The following is a 16,922-nucleotide window of genomic DNA, read 5'->3' as shown; positions in this document are numbered from 1 at the left end:
ACGGATAGGGTCCTGACACATTGCCAGATGCCATACACCCCTGACAAAATGCAGAGACTGTGTGAGACCCCCCCCCCCACACCCCTTGCAGGGTCTTGACACACTGTGAGACCCCACACACACCTGCAGGATCCTGACACACTGTGAGACCCCACACACCCCTGGCAGGGTCCTGACGCACTGCGAGACCCCACACACCCCTGACAGGTTCCTGACACACTGTGAAACCCCACACACCCCTGACAGGGTCCTGACACACTGTGAGACGCCACACACCGCTGACAGGATCCTGACACACTGTGAGACCCCACGCACCCCTGACAGGGTCCTCACACACTGTCAGACCCCACACACCCCGGACAGAGTCCTGACACAGTGTGAGACACCCCACACACCCATGGAGGGATCCTGAAATACTGAGATACCCCACAAACATCTGACAGGGTCCTGACACACTGTGAGACCCCACACACACCTGTCAAGATCCTGACACAGTGTGAGACCCCAGTCACCCCTGACAGTTTCCTGACCCACTAGGAGATCCCACACACCCATGAGACGGAGAGGACACACTCTAAGATCCCCACAGGCACCTGATAGGGTCCTGACACATTGCACATTCCCAGACGCTATACACCCCTGGCAAAATGCTGAGACAGTGTGAGACCCCCCACACCCCTGGCAGGGTCTTGACACACTGTGAGATCCCCACACACCCCTGACAGGGTCCTAACACACTGAGATCCCCACACACCCCTGACAGGTTCCTAACACACTATGAGACCCCACACACCCCTGACGGGTCTTGACACACTCTGTGACCCACACACCCCTGGCAGGGTCCTGACTCACTGTCAGACCCCACAGAACCTATTTAGCGTCCTGACATACTGTGAGACCCCACAAGCCACTGACACAGTCCTGACACACTGTGAGACCCACACACCCCTGACAGGATTCTGACACACTGTGAGACCACACACACCCCTGACAGGCTCCTTACAAATCGTAAGACACCGCACACACGAGATGAAGAGGACACACTCTAAAACCCCCACACGCACCGGATAGGGTCCTGACACATTGCGAGATGCCACACACCCCTGACAAAATCCTGAGACAGTATGAGACCCCACACACCCCTGACAGGGTCCTGACTCCCTGTCAGACCCCGCACACAACTGACAGGGTCCTGACACAGTGTGAGACCCCACACACCTCTGGCAGGGTCCTGACACAGTGTGACACCCCACACACCTCTGGCAGGGTCCTGACCCACTGAGAGACCCCAAACACCCTTGACGAGATCTGACTCACTGTCAGACCCCACAGAACGTAGTTAGGGTCCTGACCTACTGTGAGACCTCATACACCCCTGACAGGGTCCTGACACACTGTGAGACCCCACACAACCATGGCAGGATCGTGACACGCTGTGAGACCCCACACTAACCTGACTGTTCCCTGACACACTGTGAAACCCCACACAACGCAGCTGTGGTGCTGACACATTGTGAGACCCCACACAGGTTCCTGACACATTGTGAGACACGCTCCCACCCCCGCCACAACAGGGTCCTGACACACTGTGAGACCCCACACACACATGAAAGAGACACACTCTAAGACTCCCACACTCACCGGATAGGGTCCTGACACATTGTGACACCCCACACCCCCCGGCAGGGTTCTGACACACTGTGAGACCCGACACACACCTGACAGGGTCCTGACACACTGTGAGACCCCACACACACCTGACAGGGTCCTGACACACTGTGAGACCCCAAACACGCCTGACAGGCTCCTGACACACTGTGAAACCCCACACACCCCTGACAGAGTCCTGCACACTGTACAACCCCATACATACCTAACAGGGCCCTGACAAACTGTGAGACCCTACACACCCCTTACAGGGTCCTGACACACTGTGAGACCCCACACACTCCTGACAGGGCCCTGACAAACTGTGAGACCCTACACACCCCTTACAGGGTCCTGACACACTGTGAGACCCCACACACCCCTGGCAGGGTCCTGACACCCTGTGAGACTCAAAAAACCCCTGACAGGATCCTGACATACTGTGAGACCCCAAACATTATCTGGCAGTTTCCTTACACACTGTGAGTCCAAACACACCATTGGCAGGGTCCTGACACACTGTGAGACCCCACACACTCCTGACAGAGTCCTGAAAATCTGTGTGATCCCACACACCCCTGATGCACTGTGCGACCCTGCACATCCCTGACAGGGCCCTGATGCACTGTGAGATACCCACGCACACCTGACAGGGTCCTGACACACTGTGAAACCCCACACACCCCTGGCAGATTCCTGATGCACCTTGAGACTAAACACACCCCTGACGTGGCACTGACAAACTGTGAGCTCCCACACACCCTGACACAGTGTGAGACCCTACACACCACTGAAAGGATCCTGACACACTGTGAGATCCCCACACACACCAGACAGGGTCCTGAAAATCTGTGTGATCCCACACACCCCTGATGCACTGTGCGACCCTGCACATCCCTGACAGGGCCCTGATGCACTGTGAGATACCCACGCACACCTGACAGGGTCCTGACACACTGTGAAACCCCACACACCCCTGGCAGATTCCTGATGCACCTTGAGACTAAACACACCCCTGACGTGGCACTGACAAACTGTGAGCTCCCACACACCCTGACACAGTGTGAGACCCTACACACCACTGAAAGGATCCTGACAAACTGTGAGATCCCCACACACACCAGACAGGGTCCTGACACACTGTGAGATCCCCACACACCCCTGACAGGGCCCTGACACACTGTGAGACCCCAAACTCACCTGACAGGCTCCTGACACGCTGTGAAACCCCACACACCCCTGACAGGGTCCTGACAAACCGTGAGACCTTACACAGCCCTGACAGAGCCCTGCACACTGTACAACCCCACACATACCTAACAGGGCCCTGACAAACTGTGAGACCCTACACACCCCTTACAGGGTCCTGACACACAGTGAGACCCCACACACTCCTGACAGGGTCCTGACACACTGTGAGACCCCACACACCCCTGGCAGAGTCCTGAAAATCTGTGTGATCCCACACACCCCTGATGCACTGTGCGACCCTACACATCCCTGACAGGGCCCTGATGCACTGTGAGATACCCACGCACACCTGACAGGGTCCTGACACACTGTGAGATCCCCACACACCCCTGACAAAGTCTGGACACACCGTGAAGCCCCACACATCCCTGACAGGTCCTGACAGACTGTGAGTCCCTACCCACCCCATACAGGGTCCTGACACACAGTGAGACCCCACACACCCGTGACAGCGTCCTGACACACTGTGAGACCCCACACACCCCTGGCAGATTCCTGATGCACCTTGAGACATCCCTGACAGGGTCCTGACAAACTGTGAGACCCCACACACCGCTGACAGGGTCCTGACAAACTGTGAGACACCACATACCCCTGACAGAATCCTGACACAATGTGAGACCCCACACACCTCTAACAGGTTCCTGACACATTGTGAGACCCCACAGACCCCTGGCAGATTCCTGACGCACTTTGAGACTAAACACACCCCTGACTTGGTCCTGACAAACGGTGAGACCCCACACAACCCAGTTGGGCTCCTGACACATTGTGAAACCCAACACATCCCTGATAGTGTCCTGACACACTGTGAGACCCCACAGACACCTGACAGGGTCCTGACACACTGTGAGACCACAAACACCCAATACAGGGTCCTGACACACTGTGACACCCCACACACCGCTCATAGGTTCCTGACACACTGTGAGGCCCCACACACACGATAGAGAGAGGTGACACACTCTAAGACCTCCACACCCACCGGATAGGGACCTGACACATTGGCAGACGCCATACACCCCTGGCAAAATCCTGAGACAGTCTGAGAACCCCCACACCCCTGGCAGGGTCTTGACACACTGTGAGATCCCCACACACCCCTGACAAGGTACTGACACACTTTGAGACCCAACACACAACTGACAGAGTCCTGACACACTGTGAAAACCCACACGCCCCTGACTGGGTCTTGTCACACTGTGAGACCCCACACATTCCTGACAGTGTCGTGACACACTGTGAGACCCCACACGCCCCTGACAAGGTATTGACACACTTTGAGACCCAACACACAACTGACAGAGTCCTGACACACTGTGAGACCCCACACACTTTTGCAGGATCCTGACACACTGAGACCCCACACACCCCTGACAGGTTCCTGACACTGTGTGACCCACACACCCCTGGCAGGGTGCTGACAATCTGTGTGAACCCACACACCCCTGATGCACTCTGAGAGCCTACACACCCCTGGCAGGGTCCTGACACACAGTGAGTCCCCACACACCCCTGACGGGTCCTGACTCAGTGTGAGACCCCCACACCCCTAGCAGGGTCCTGACACACAGTGAGTCCCCACACACCCCTGATGGGTTCTGACTCAGTGTGAGACCCCCACACCCCTGACGGGTCCTGACTCAGTGTGAGACCCCCACACCCCTGGCAGGGTCCTGACACACTGTGAGACCCCACAAACCCGTGACAGTGTCCAGACACACTGTGAAACCCCAGACACCCATGCCAGGGTCCTGACCCACTGTGAGACGCCACAAACCTCTGACGGGGTCCTGACACACTGTGAGACCCCACACATCGCTGACAGGGTCCTGACACAGTGTGAGATCCCACAAACCTCTGACGGGGTCCTGACACACTGTGAGACCCCACACGTCGCTGACAGGGTCCTGACACAGTGTGAGACCCCACACAACCCAGTTGGGGTCCTGACACATTGTGAGACCCGACACACACCTGACAGGGTCCTGACACACTGTGTGATCCACACACACCTGGCAGGATGCTGATAATCTGTGTGAACCCACACACCCCTGATGCACTCTGAGACCCTACACACCCCTGGCAGAGTCCTGACACACTCTGAGAGCCAAAACACCCCTGACAAGATCCTGACACACTGTGAGACCCCAATAACCGCTGACAGGGTCTTGACACACTGTGAGACCCCACACACCCCTGGCAGGGTCCTGACACACTGTGAGACGCCACACACACATGAGAGGGAGAGAACACACTGTAACATCCCCACACGCACCGGATAGGGTCCTGACACATTGCCAGACGCCATACACCCCTGGCAAAATGCTGAGACAGTGTGAGACCCCCCACACCCCTGGCAGGGTCTTGACACACTGTGAGATCTCCACACACCCCTGACAGGGTCCGGACACACAGTGAAACCCCACACACAACTGACAGGTTCCTGACACAATGAGACACCCTACACCCCCCTGGCAGGGTTCTGACACACTGTGAGACAACAAACACCTGACAGGGTCCTGACACACTGTGAGACCCCACACACACATGAAAGGGACATACTCTAAGACCCCCACACTCACCGGATAGGGTCCTGACACACTGTGAGACCCCACACACCCCTGACAAGATCCTGACACAGTGTGAGACACCACACACCCCTGGAAGGGTTCTGACACACTGAGAGACCCACAAACACCTGATAGGGTCCTGACACACTGTGACACCCCACACACCCCTGACAGGGTCCAGACTCACTGTCAGACCCCACAAAACATAGTTAGTGTCCTGGCATACTGTGAGACCATGACCCACTCTGAGACCCCACAAACTACTGACACGGTCTTGACACACTGTGTGACTCCACAGACTACTAACAGGATCCAGACAAACTGTGAGACCCCACACAGCTCTGACAGGGTCTTGAAACACTGTGAGACCCCAAACACCCCTGACGGAGTCCTGACACACTGAGAAACCACGCACACCGCTGACAGGGTCCTGACACACTTGCAACCCAACACATACCTAACAGGGGCCTGACAAACTGTGAGACCACACATGCCCCTGACAGGCTTCTGACACGCCGTGAAGACCCACACATCCCTGACAGGTCCTGACAGACTGTGAGTCCCTACCCACCCCATACAGGGTCCTGACACACAGTGAGACCCCACACACCCCTGGCAGGTTCCTGACGCACTTTGAGACTAAACACACCCCTGACTTGGTCCTGACAAACTGTGAGCTCCCGCACATCACGAAGCACTGCAGGACCCTACACACGACTGAAAGAGTCCTGACACTCAGTGAGACCCCACACACCCCTGACAGGGTCCTGACACAGTGTGAGAACCCACACCCCTGGCAGGGTCCTGACACACTGTGAGACCCCACAAACCCGTGACAGTGTCCTGACACACTGTGAAACCCCAGACACCCATGACAGGGTCCTGATCCACCGTGAGACCCCACAAACCTCTGACGGCATACTGACAAACTGTGAGGCCCCACACATCGCTGACAGTGTCCTGACACAGTGTGAGATCCCACACACCCCGACAGGTTCCTGACACAATGTGAGACCAAAGACATCCCTGACAGGGTCCTGACAAACTGTGAGACCCCACACAGCCCAGTTGTGGTCCTGACAAATTGTGAGACCCGACACATCCCTGACAGTGTCCTGACACGTTGTGGGACCCCACAGACACCTGACAGGGTCCTGAGACACTGTGACACCCCACACACCCCTCACAGTTTCCTGACACACTGTGAGGCCCCACACTCACATGAGAGGGAGAGAACACACTCTTAAGACCCCCACACGCAACGGATAGGGTCCTGACACATTGCCAGATGCCATACACCCCTGACAAAATGCAGAGACTGTGTGAGACCCCCCCCCCCACACCCCTTGCAGGGTCTTGACACACTGTGAGACCCCACACACACCTGCAGGATCCTGACACACTGTGAGACCCCACACACCCCTGGCAGGGTCCTGACGCACTGCGAGACCCCACACACCCCTGACAGGTTCCTGACACACTGTGAAACCCCACACACCCCTGACAGGGTCCTGACACACTGTGAGACGCCACACACCGCTGACAGGATCCTGACACACTGTGAGACCCCACGCACCCCTGACAGGGTCCTCACACACTGTCAGACCCCACACACCCCGGACAGAGTCCTGACACAGTGTGAGACACCCCACACACCCATGGAGGGATCCTGAAATACTGAGATACCCCACAAACATCTGACAGGGTCCTGACACACTGTGAGACCCCACACACACCTGTCAAGATCCTGACACAGTGTGAGACCCCAGTCACCCCTGACAGTTTCCTGACCCACTAGGAGATCCCACACACCCATGAGACGGAGAGGACACACTCTAAGATCCCCACAGGCACCTGATAGGGTCCTGACACATTGCACATTCCCAGACGCTATACACCCCTGGCAAAATGCTGAGACAGTGTGAGACCCCCCACACCCCTGGCAGGGTCTTGACACACTGTGAGATCCCCACACACCCCTGACAGGGTCCTAACACACTGAGATCCCCACACACCCCTGACAGGTTCCTAACACACTATGAGACCCCACACACCCCTGACGGGTCTTGACACACTCTGTGACCCACACACCCCTGGCAGGGTCCTGACTCACTGTCAGACCCCACAGAACCTATTTAGCGTCCTGACATACTGTGAGACCCCACAAGCCACTGACACAGTCCTGACACACTGTGAGACCCACACACCCCTGACAGGATTCTGACACACTGTGAGACCACACACACCCCTGACAGGCTCCTTACAAATCGTAAGACACCGCACACACGAGATGAAGAGGACACACTCTAAAACCCCCACACGCACCGGATAGGGTCCTGACACATTGCGAGATGCCACACACCCCTGACAAAATCCTGAGACAGTATGAGACCCCACACACCCCTGACAGGGTCCTGACTCCCTGTCAGACCCCGCACACAACTGACAGGGTCCTGACACAGTGTGAGACCCCCACACACCTCTGGCAGGGTCCTGACACAGTGTGACACCCCACACACCTCTGGCAGGGTCCTGACCCACTGAGAGACCCCAAACACCCTTGACGAGATCTGACTCACTGTCAGACCCCACGGAACGTAGTTAGGGTCCTGACCTACTGTGAGACCTCATACACCCCTGACAGGGTCCTGACACACTGTGAGACCCCACACAACCATGGCAGGATCGTGACACGCTGTGAGACCCCACACTAACCTGACTGTTCCCTGACACACTGTGAAACCCCACACAACGCAGCTGTGGTGCTGACACATTGTGAGACCCCACACAGGTTCCTGACACATTGTGAGACACGCTCCCACCCCCGCCACAACAGGGTCCTGACACACTGTGAGACCCCACACACACATGAAAGAGACACACTCTAAGACTCCCACACTCACCGGATAGGGTCCTGACACATTGTGACACCCCACACCCCCCGGCAGGGTTCTGACACACTGTGAGACCCGACACACACCTGACAGGGTCCTGACACACTGTGAGACCCCACACACACCTGACAGGGTCCTGACACACTGTGAGACCCCAAACACGCCTGACAGGCTCCTGACACACTGTGAAACCCCACACACCCCTGACAGAGTCCTGCACACTGTACAACCCCATACATACCTAACAGGGCCCTGACAAACTGTGAGACCCTACACACCCCTTACAGGGTCCTGACACACTGTGAGACCCCACACACTCCTGACAGGGCCCTGACAAACTGTGAGACCCTACACACCCCTTACAGGGTCCTGACACACTGTGAGACCCCACACACCCCTGGCAGGGTCCTGACACCCTGTGAGACTCAAAAAACCCCTGACAGGATCCTGACATACTGTGAGACCCCAAACATTATCTGGCAGTTTCCTTACACACTGTGAGTCCAAACACACCATTGGCAGGGTCCTGACACACTGTGAGACCCCACACACTCCTGACAGAGTCCTGAAAATCTGTGTGATCCCACACACCCCTGATGCACTGTGCGACCCTGCACATCCCTGACAGGGCCCTGATGCACTGTGAGATACCCACGCACACCTGACAGGGTCCTGACACACTGTGAAACCCCACACACCCCTGGCAGATTCCTGATGCACCTTGAGACTAAACACACCCCTGACGTGGCACTGACAAACTGTGAGCTCCCACACACCCTGACACAGTGTGAGACCCTACACACCACTGAAAGGATCCTGACACACTGTGAGATCCCCACACACACCAGACAGGGTCCTGAAAATCTGTGTGATCCCACACACCCCTGATGCACTGTGCGACCCTGCACATCCCTGACAGGGCCCTGATGCACTGTGAGATACCCACGCACACCTGACAGGGTCCTGACACACTGTGAAACCCCACACACCCCTGGCAGATTCCTGATGCACCTTGAGACTAAACACACCCCTGACGTGGCACTGACAAACTGTGAGCTCCCACACACCCTGACACAGTGTGAGACCCTACACACCACTGAAAGGATCCTGACAAACTGTGAGATCCCCACACACACCAGACAGGGTCCTGACACACTGTGAGATCCCCACACACCCCTGACAGGGCCCTGACACACTGTGAGACCCCAAACTCACCTGACAGGCTCCTGACACGCTGTGAAACCCCACACACCCCTGACAGGGTCCTGACAAACCGTGAGACCTTACACAGCCCTGACAGAGCCCTGCACACTGTACAACCCCACACATACCTAACAGGGCCCTGACAAACTGTGAGACCCTACACACCCCTTACAGGGTCCTGACACACAGTGAGACCCCACACACTCCTGACAGGGTCCTGACACACTGTGAGACCCCACACACCCCTGGCAGAGTCCTGAAAATCTGTGTGATCCCACACACCCCTGATGCACTGTGCGACCCTACACATCCCTGACAGGGCCCTGATGCACTGTGAGATACCCACGCACACCTGACAGGGTCCTGACACACTGTGAGATCCCCACACACCCCTGACAAAGTCTGGACACACCGTGAAGCCCCACACATCCCTGACAGGTCCTGACAGACTGTGAGTCCCTACCCACCCCATACAGGGTCCTGACACACAGTGAGACCCCACACACCCGTGACAGCGTCCTGACACACTGTGAGACCCCACACACCCCTGGCAGATTCCTGATGCACCTTGAGACATCCCTGACAGGGTCCTGACAAACTGTGAGACCCCACACACCGCTGACAGGGTCCTGACAAACTGTGAGACACCACATACCCCTGACAGAATCCTGACACAATGTGAGACCCCACACACCTCTAACAGGTTCCTGACACATTGTGAGACCCCACAGACCCCTGGCAGATTCCTGACGCACTTTGAGACTAAACACACCCCTGACTTGGTCCTGACAAACGGTGAGACCCCACACAACCCAGTTGGGCTCCTGACACATTGTGAAACCCAACACATCCCTGATAGTGTCCTGACACACTGTGAGACCCCACAGACACCTGACAGGGTCCTGACACACTGTGAGACCACAAACACCCAATACAGGGTCCTGACACACTGTGACACCCCACACACCGCTCATAGGTTCCTGACACACTGTGAGGCCCCACACACACGATAGAGAGAGGTGACACACTCTAAGACCTCCACACCCACCGGATAGGGACCTGACACATTGGCAGACGCCATACACCCCTGGCAAAATCCTGAGACAGTCTGAGAACCCCCACACCCCTGGCAGGGTCTTGACACACTGTGAGATCCCCACACACCCCTGACAAGGTACTGACACACTTTGAGACCCAACACACAACTGACAGAGTCCTGACACACTGTGAAAACCCACACGCCCCTGACTGGGTCTTGTCACACTGTGAGACCCCACACATTCCTGACAGTGTCGTGACACACTGTGAGACCCCACACGCCCCTGACAAGGTATTGACACACTTTGAGACCCAACACACAACTGACAGAGTCCTGACACACTGTGAGACCCCACACACTTTTGCAGGATCCTGACACACTGAGACCCCACACACCCCTGACAGGTTCCTGACACTGTGTGACCCACACACCCCTGGCAGGGTGCTGACAATCTGTGTGAACCCACACACCCCTGATGCACTCTGAGAGCCTACACACCCCTGGCAGGGTCCTGACACACAGTGAGTCCCCACACACCCCTGACGGGTCCTGACTCAGTGTGAGACCCCCACACCCCTAGCAGGGTCCTGACACACAGTGAGTCCCCACACACCCCTGATGGGTTCTGACTCAGTGTGAGACCCCCACACCCCTGACGGGTCCTGACTCAGTGTGAGACCCCCACACCCCTGGCAGGGTCCTGACACACTGTGAGACCCCACAAACCCGTGACAGTGTCCAGACACACTGTGAAACCCCAGACACCCATGCCAGGGTCCTGACCCACTGTGAGACGCCACAAACCTCTGACGGGGTCCTGACACACTGTGAGACCCCACACATCGCTGACAGGGTCCTGACACAGTGTGAGATCCCACAAACCTCTGACGGGGTCCTGACACACTGTGAGACCCCACACGTCGCTGACAGGGTCCTGACACAGTGTGAGACCCCACACAACCCAGTTGGGGTCCTGACACATTGTGAGACCCGACACACACCTGACAGGGTCCTGACACACTGTGTGATCCACACACACCTGGCAGGATGCTGATAATCTGTGTGAACCCACACACCCCTGATGCACTCTGAGACCCTACACACCCCTGGCAGAGTCCTGACACACTCTGAGAGCCAAAACACCCCTGACAAGATCCTGACACACTGTGAGACCCCAATAACCGCTGACAGGGTCTTGACACACTGTGAGACCCCACACACCCCTGGCAGGGTCCTGACACACTGTGAGACGCCACACACACATGAGAGGGAGAGAACACACTGTAACATCCCCACACGCACCGGATAGGGTCCTGACACATTGCCAGACGCCATACACCCCTGGCAAAATGCTGAGACAGTGTGAGACCCCCCACACCCCTGGCAGGGTCTTGACACACTGTGAGATCTCCACACACCCCTGACAGGGTCCGGACACACAGTGAAACCCCACACACAACTGACAGGTTCCTGACACAATGAGACACCCTACACCCCCCTGGCAGGGTTCTGACACACTGTGAGACAACAAACACCTGACAGGGTCCTGACACACTGTGAGACCCCACACACACATGAAAGGGACATACTCTAAGACCCCCACACTCACCGGATAGGGTCCTGACACACTGTGAGACCCCACACACCCCTGACAAGATCCTGACACAGTGTGAGACACCACACACCCCTGGAAGGGTTCTGACACACTGAGAGACCCACAAACACCTGATAGGGTCCTGACACACTGTGACACCCCACACACCCCTGACAGGGTCCAGACTCACTGTCAGACCCCACAAAACATAGTTAGTGTCCTGGCATACTGTGAGACCATGACCCACTCTGAGACCCCACAAACTACTGACACGGTCTTGACACACTGTGTGACTCCACAGACTACTAACAGGATCCAGACAAACTGTGAGACCCCACACAGCTCTGACAGGGTCTTGAAACACTGTGAGACCCCAAACACCCCTGACGGAGTCCTGACACACTGAGAAACCACGCACACCGCTGACAGGGTCCTGACACACTTGCAACCCAACACATACCTAACAGGGGCCTGACAAACTGTGAGACCACACATGCCCCTGACAGGCTTCTGACACGCCGTGAAGACCCACACATCCCTGACAGGTCCTGACAGACTGTGAGTCCCTACCCACCCCATACAGGGTCCTGACACACAGTGAGACCCCACACACCCCTGGCAGGTTCCTGACGCACTTTGAGACTAAACACACCCCTGACTTGGTCCTGACAAACTGTGAGCTCCCGCACATCACGAAGCACTGCAGGACCCTACACACGACTGAAAGAGTCCTGACACTCAGTGAGACCCCACACACCCCTGACAGGGTCCTGACACAGTGTGAGAACCCACACCCCTGGCAGGGTCCTGACACACTGTGAGACCCCACAAACCCGTGACAGTGTCCTGACACACTGTGAAACCCCAGACACCCATGACAGGGTCCTGATCCACCGTGAGACCCCACAAACCTCTGACGGCATACTGACAAACTGTGAGGCCCCACACATCGCTGACAGTGTCCTGACACAGTGTGAGATCCCACACACCCCGACAGGTTCCTGACACAATGTGAGACCAAAGACATCCCTGACAGGGTCCTGACAAACTGTGAGACCCCACACAGCCCAGTTGTGGTCCTGACAAATTGTGAGACCCGACACATCCCTGACAGTGTCCTGACACGTTGTGGGACCCCACAGACACCTGACAGGGTCCTGAGACACTGTGACACCCCACACACCCCTCACAGTTTCCTGACACACTGTGAGGCCCCACACTCACATGAGAGGGAGAGAACACACTCTTAAGACCCCCACACGCACCGGATAGGGTCCTGACACATTGCCAGATGCCATACACCCCTGACAAAATGCAGAGACTGTGTGAGACCCCCCCCCCCCCACACCCCTTGCAGGGTCTTGACACACTGTGAGACCCCACACACACCTGCAGGATCCTGACACACTGTGAGACCCCACACACCCCTGGCAGGGTCCTGACGCACTGCGAGACCCCACACACCCCTGACAGGTTCCTGACACACTGTGAAACCCCACACACCCCTGACAGGGTCCTGACACACTGTGAGACGCCACACACCGCTGACAGGATCCTGACACACTGTGAGACCCCACGCACCCCTGACAGGGTCCTCACACACTGTCAGACCCCACACACCCCGGACAGAGTCCTGACACAGTGTGAGACACCCCACACACCCATGGAGGGATCCTGAAATACTGAGATACCCCACAAACATCTGACAGGGTCCTGACACACTGTGAGACCCCACACACACCTGTCAAGATCCTGACACAGTGTGAGACCCCAGTCACCCCTGACAGTTTCCTGACCCACTAGGAGATCCCACACACCCATGAGACGGAGAGGACACACTCTAAGATCCCCACAGGCACCTGATAGGGTCCTGACACATTGCACATTCCCAGACGCTATACACCCCTGGCAAAATGCTGAGACAGTGTGAGACCCCCCACACCCCTGGCAGGGTCTTGACACACTGTGAGATCCCCACACACCCCTGACAGGGTCCTAACACACTGAGATCCCCACACACCCCTGACAGGTTCCTAACACACTATGAGACCCCACACACCCCTGACGGGTCTTGACACACTCTGTGACCCACACACCCCTGGCAGGGTCCTGACTCACTGTCAGACCCCACAGAACCTATTTAGCGTCCTGACATACTGTGAGACCCCACAAGCCACTGACACAGTCCTGACACACTGTGAGACCCACACACCCCTGACAGGATTCTGACACACTGTGAGACCACACACACCCCTGACAGGCTCCTTACAAATCGTAAGACACCGCACACACGAGATGAAGAGGACACACTCTAAAACCCCCACACGCACCGGATAGGGTCCTGACACATTGCGAGATGCCACACACCCCTGACAAAATCCTGAGACAGTATGAGACCCCACACACCCCTGACAGGGTCCTGACTCCCTGTCAGACCCCGCACACAACTGACAGGGTCCTGACACAGTGTGAGACCCCCACACACCTCTGGCAGGGTCCTGACACAGTGTGACACCCCACACACCTCTGGCAGGGTCCTGACCCACTGAGAGACCCCAAACACCCTTGACGAGATCTGACTCACTGTCAGACCCCACGGAACGTAGTTAGGGTCCTGACCTACTGTGAGACCTCATACACCCCTGACAGGGTCCTGACACACTGTGAGACCCCACACAACCATGGCAGGATCGTGACACGCTGTGAGACCCCACACTAACCTGACTGTTCCCTGACACACTGTGAAACCCCACACAACGCAGCTGTGGTGCTGACACATTGTGAGACCCCACACAGGTTCCTGACACATTGTGAGACACGCTCCCACCCCCGCCACAACAGGGTCCTGACACACTGTGAGACCCCACACACACATGAAAGAGACACACTCTAAGACTCCCACACTCACCGGATAGGGTCCTGACACATTGTGACACCCCACACCCCCCGGCAGGGTTCTGACACACTGTGAGACCCGACACACACCTGACAGGGTCCTGACACACTGTGAGACCCCACACACACCTGACAGGGTCCTGACACACTGTGAGACCCCACAAACTACTGACACGGTCTTGACACACTGTGTGACTCCACACACTACTAACAGGATCCAGACAAACTGTGAGATCCCACACAGCTCTGACAGGCTCCTGACACACTGTGAGACCACACACACTGCTGACAGGGTCCTGACAAACCGTGAGACCTTACACACCCCTGACAGGGTCCAGACACACAATGAGACCCCACACACAACTGACAGGTTCCTGACACAATGTGACACCCCACACCCCCCTGGTAGGGTTCTGACACACTGTGAGACAACAAACACCTGACAGGGTCCTGACACACTGTGAGACCCCACACACACCTGACAGGGTCCGGACTCACTGACAGACCCCACAGAACATAGTTAGCGTCTTGGCATACTGTGAGACCCTGACCCACTGTGAGACCCCACAAACTACTGACACGGTCTTGACACACTGTGTGACTCCACACACTACTAACAGGATCCAGACAAACTGTGATACCTTACACACCCCTGACAGAGTCCTGACACACTGTGCAACCCAACACATACCTAACAGGGCACTGATAAACTGTGAGTCCCCACACGCCCCTGACAGGGTCCTGACACACAGTGAGACCCCACACACCGCTGACAGGGTCCTGACACACTGCGAGACCACACACACCCCTCGCAGATTCCTGACGCACTTTGAGACTAAACACACCCCTGACAGGTCCTGACAAACTGTGAGACCCTACACACCCCTGACAGGGCCCTGACAGACTGTGAGATCCCCACACATCCCTGACAGGGTCCTGACACACAGTCAGACCCCACACACCCCTGACAGGGTCGTGACACACTTTGAGACCTAACAAACCCCTTTCAGAATCCTGACACACTGTGAAACCACATACACCGCTGACAGGGTCCTGACAAACTGTGAGACGCCACACACCCCTGACAGGGTCCTGACGCACTGCGAGACGCCAGACACCCCTGACAGGGTCCTGATGCACTGCGAGGCCCCACACAACCCTGACAGGGTCTTGACACAGTTTGAGACCCAACATACCCCTTTCAGAATCCTGACATACTGTGAGATCCCCACTAATCCCTGACAGGGTCCTGACAAACTGTGAGACCTTACACACCCCTGACAGATTCCTGACACACTGTGAAACCCCACACACCCCTGACAGGGTCCTGACACACTGTGAGACCCCACACACTACTGACAGGGTCCTGACACACTGTGAGACCCCACACACCCCTGGCAGGTTCCTGACACACTGTGAGACCCCACACACTACTGACAGGGTCCTGACACTCTGTGAGACCCCACACACCCCTGGCAGATTCCTGACGCACTTTGAGAATAAACACACCTCTGACATGGTCCTAACAAACTGTGAGCTCCCACACACCCAGATGCACTGTGAGACCCTACACACCACTGAAATGGTCCTGACACTCAGCGAGACCCAACACACCCCTGACAGGATCCTGAAACACTCTGAGACCACACACACCACTGACAGGGTCCTGACACACTGTGACATCCCACACACCCCTTACAGGGTCCTGACACACTTTGAGACCCAACACACCCCTGACAGAGTCCTGACACACTATGAGAACCCCACTCATCACTGATAGGGTCCTGACACAATGTGAGACCCGAAACACGCCTGACAAGGTCCTG

At 56.5% G+C, this 16,922-nt stretch overlaps 1 protein-coding gene and 2 pseudogenes across 1 annotated transcript in view; 1 reads left to right on the top strand and 2 right to left on the bottom strand.

Annotated features, from left to right (window-relative positions):
• The window catches only part of LOC140208253 (NACHT, LRR and PYD domains-containing protein 3-like), a 228,195-nt gene that overhangs the window by 39,842 nt on the left and 171,431 nt on the right, over positions 1 to 16,922 (top strand).
• On the bottom strand, positions 3,138 to 6,391 carry LOC140207368 (uncharacterized; annotated as a pseudogene).
• LOC140207367 (uncharacterized) overlaps positions 9,871 to 16,922 on the bottom strand; it is a 14,155-nt pseudogene continuing 7,103 nt past the window's right edge.

Source organism: Mobula birostris, chromosome 13, assembly GCF_030028105.1.
Source record: "Mobula birostris isolate sMobBir1 chromosome 13, sMobBir1.hap1, whole genome shotgun sequence".
NCBI classification, from domain to species: domain Eukaryota; kingdom Metazoa; phylum Chordata; class Chondrichthyes; order Myliobatiformes; family Myliobatidae; genus Mobula; species Mobula birostris.
The sequence above is the reverse complement of the archived record's forward strand: the minus strand, read 5'-3'. Positions and strand labels throughout refer to the sequence as shown.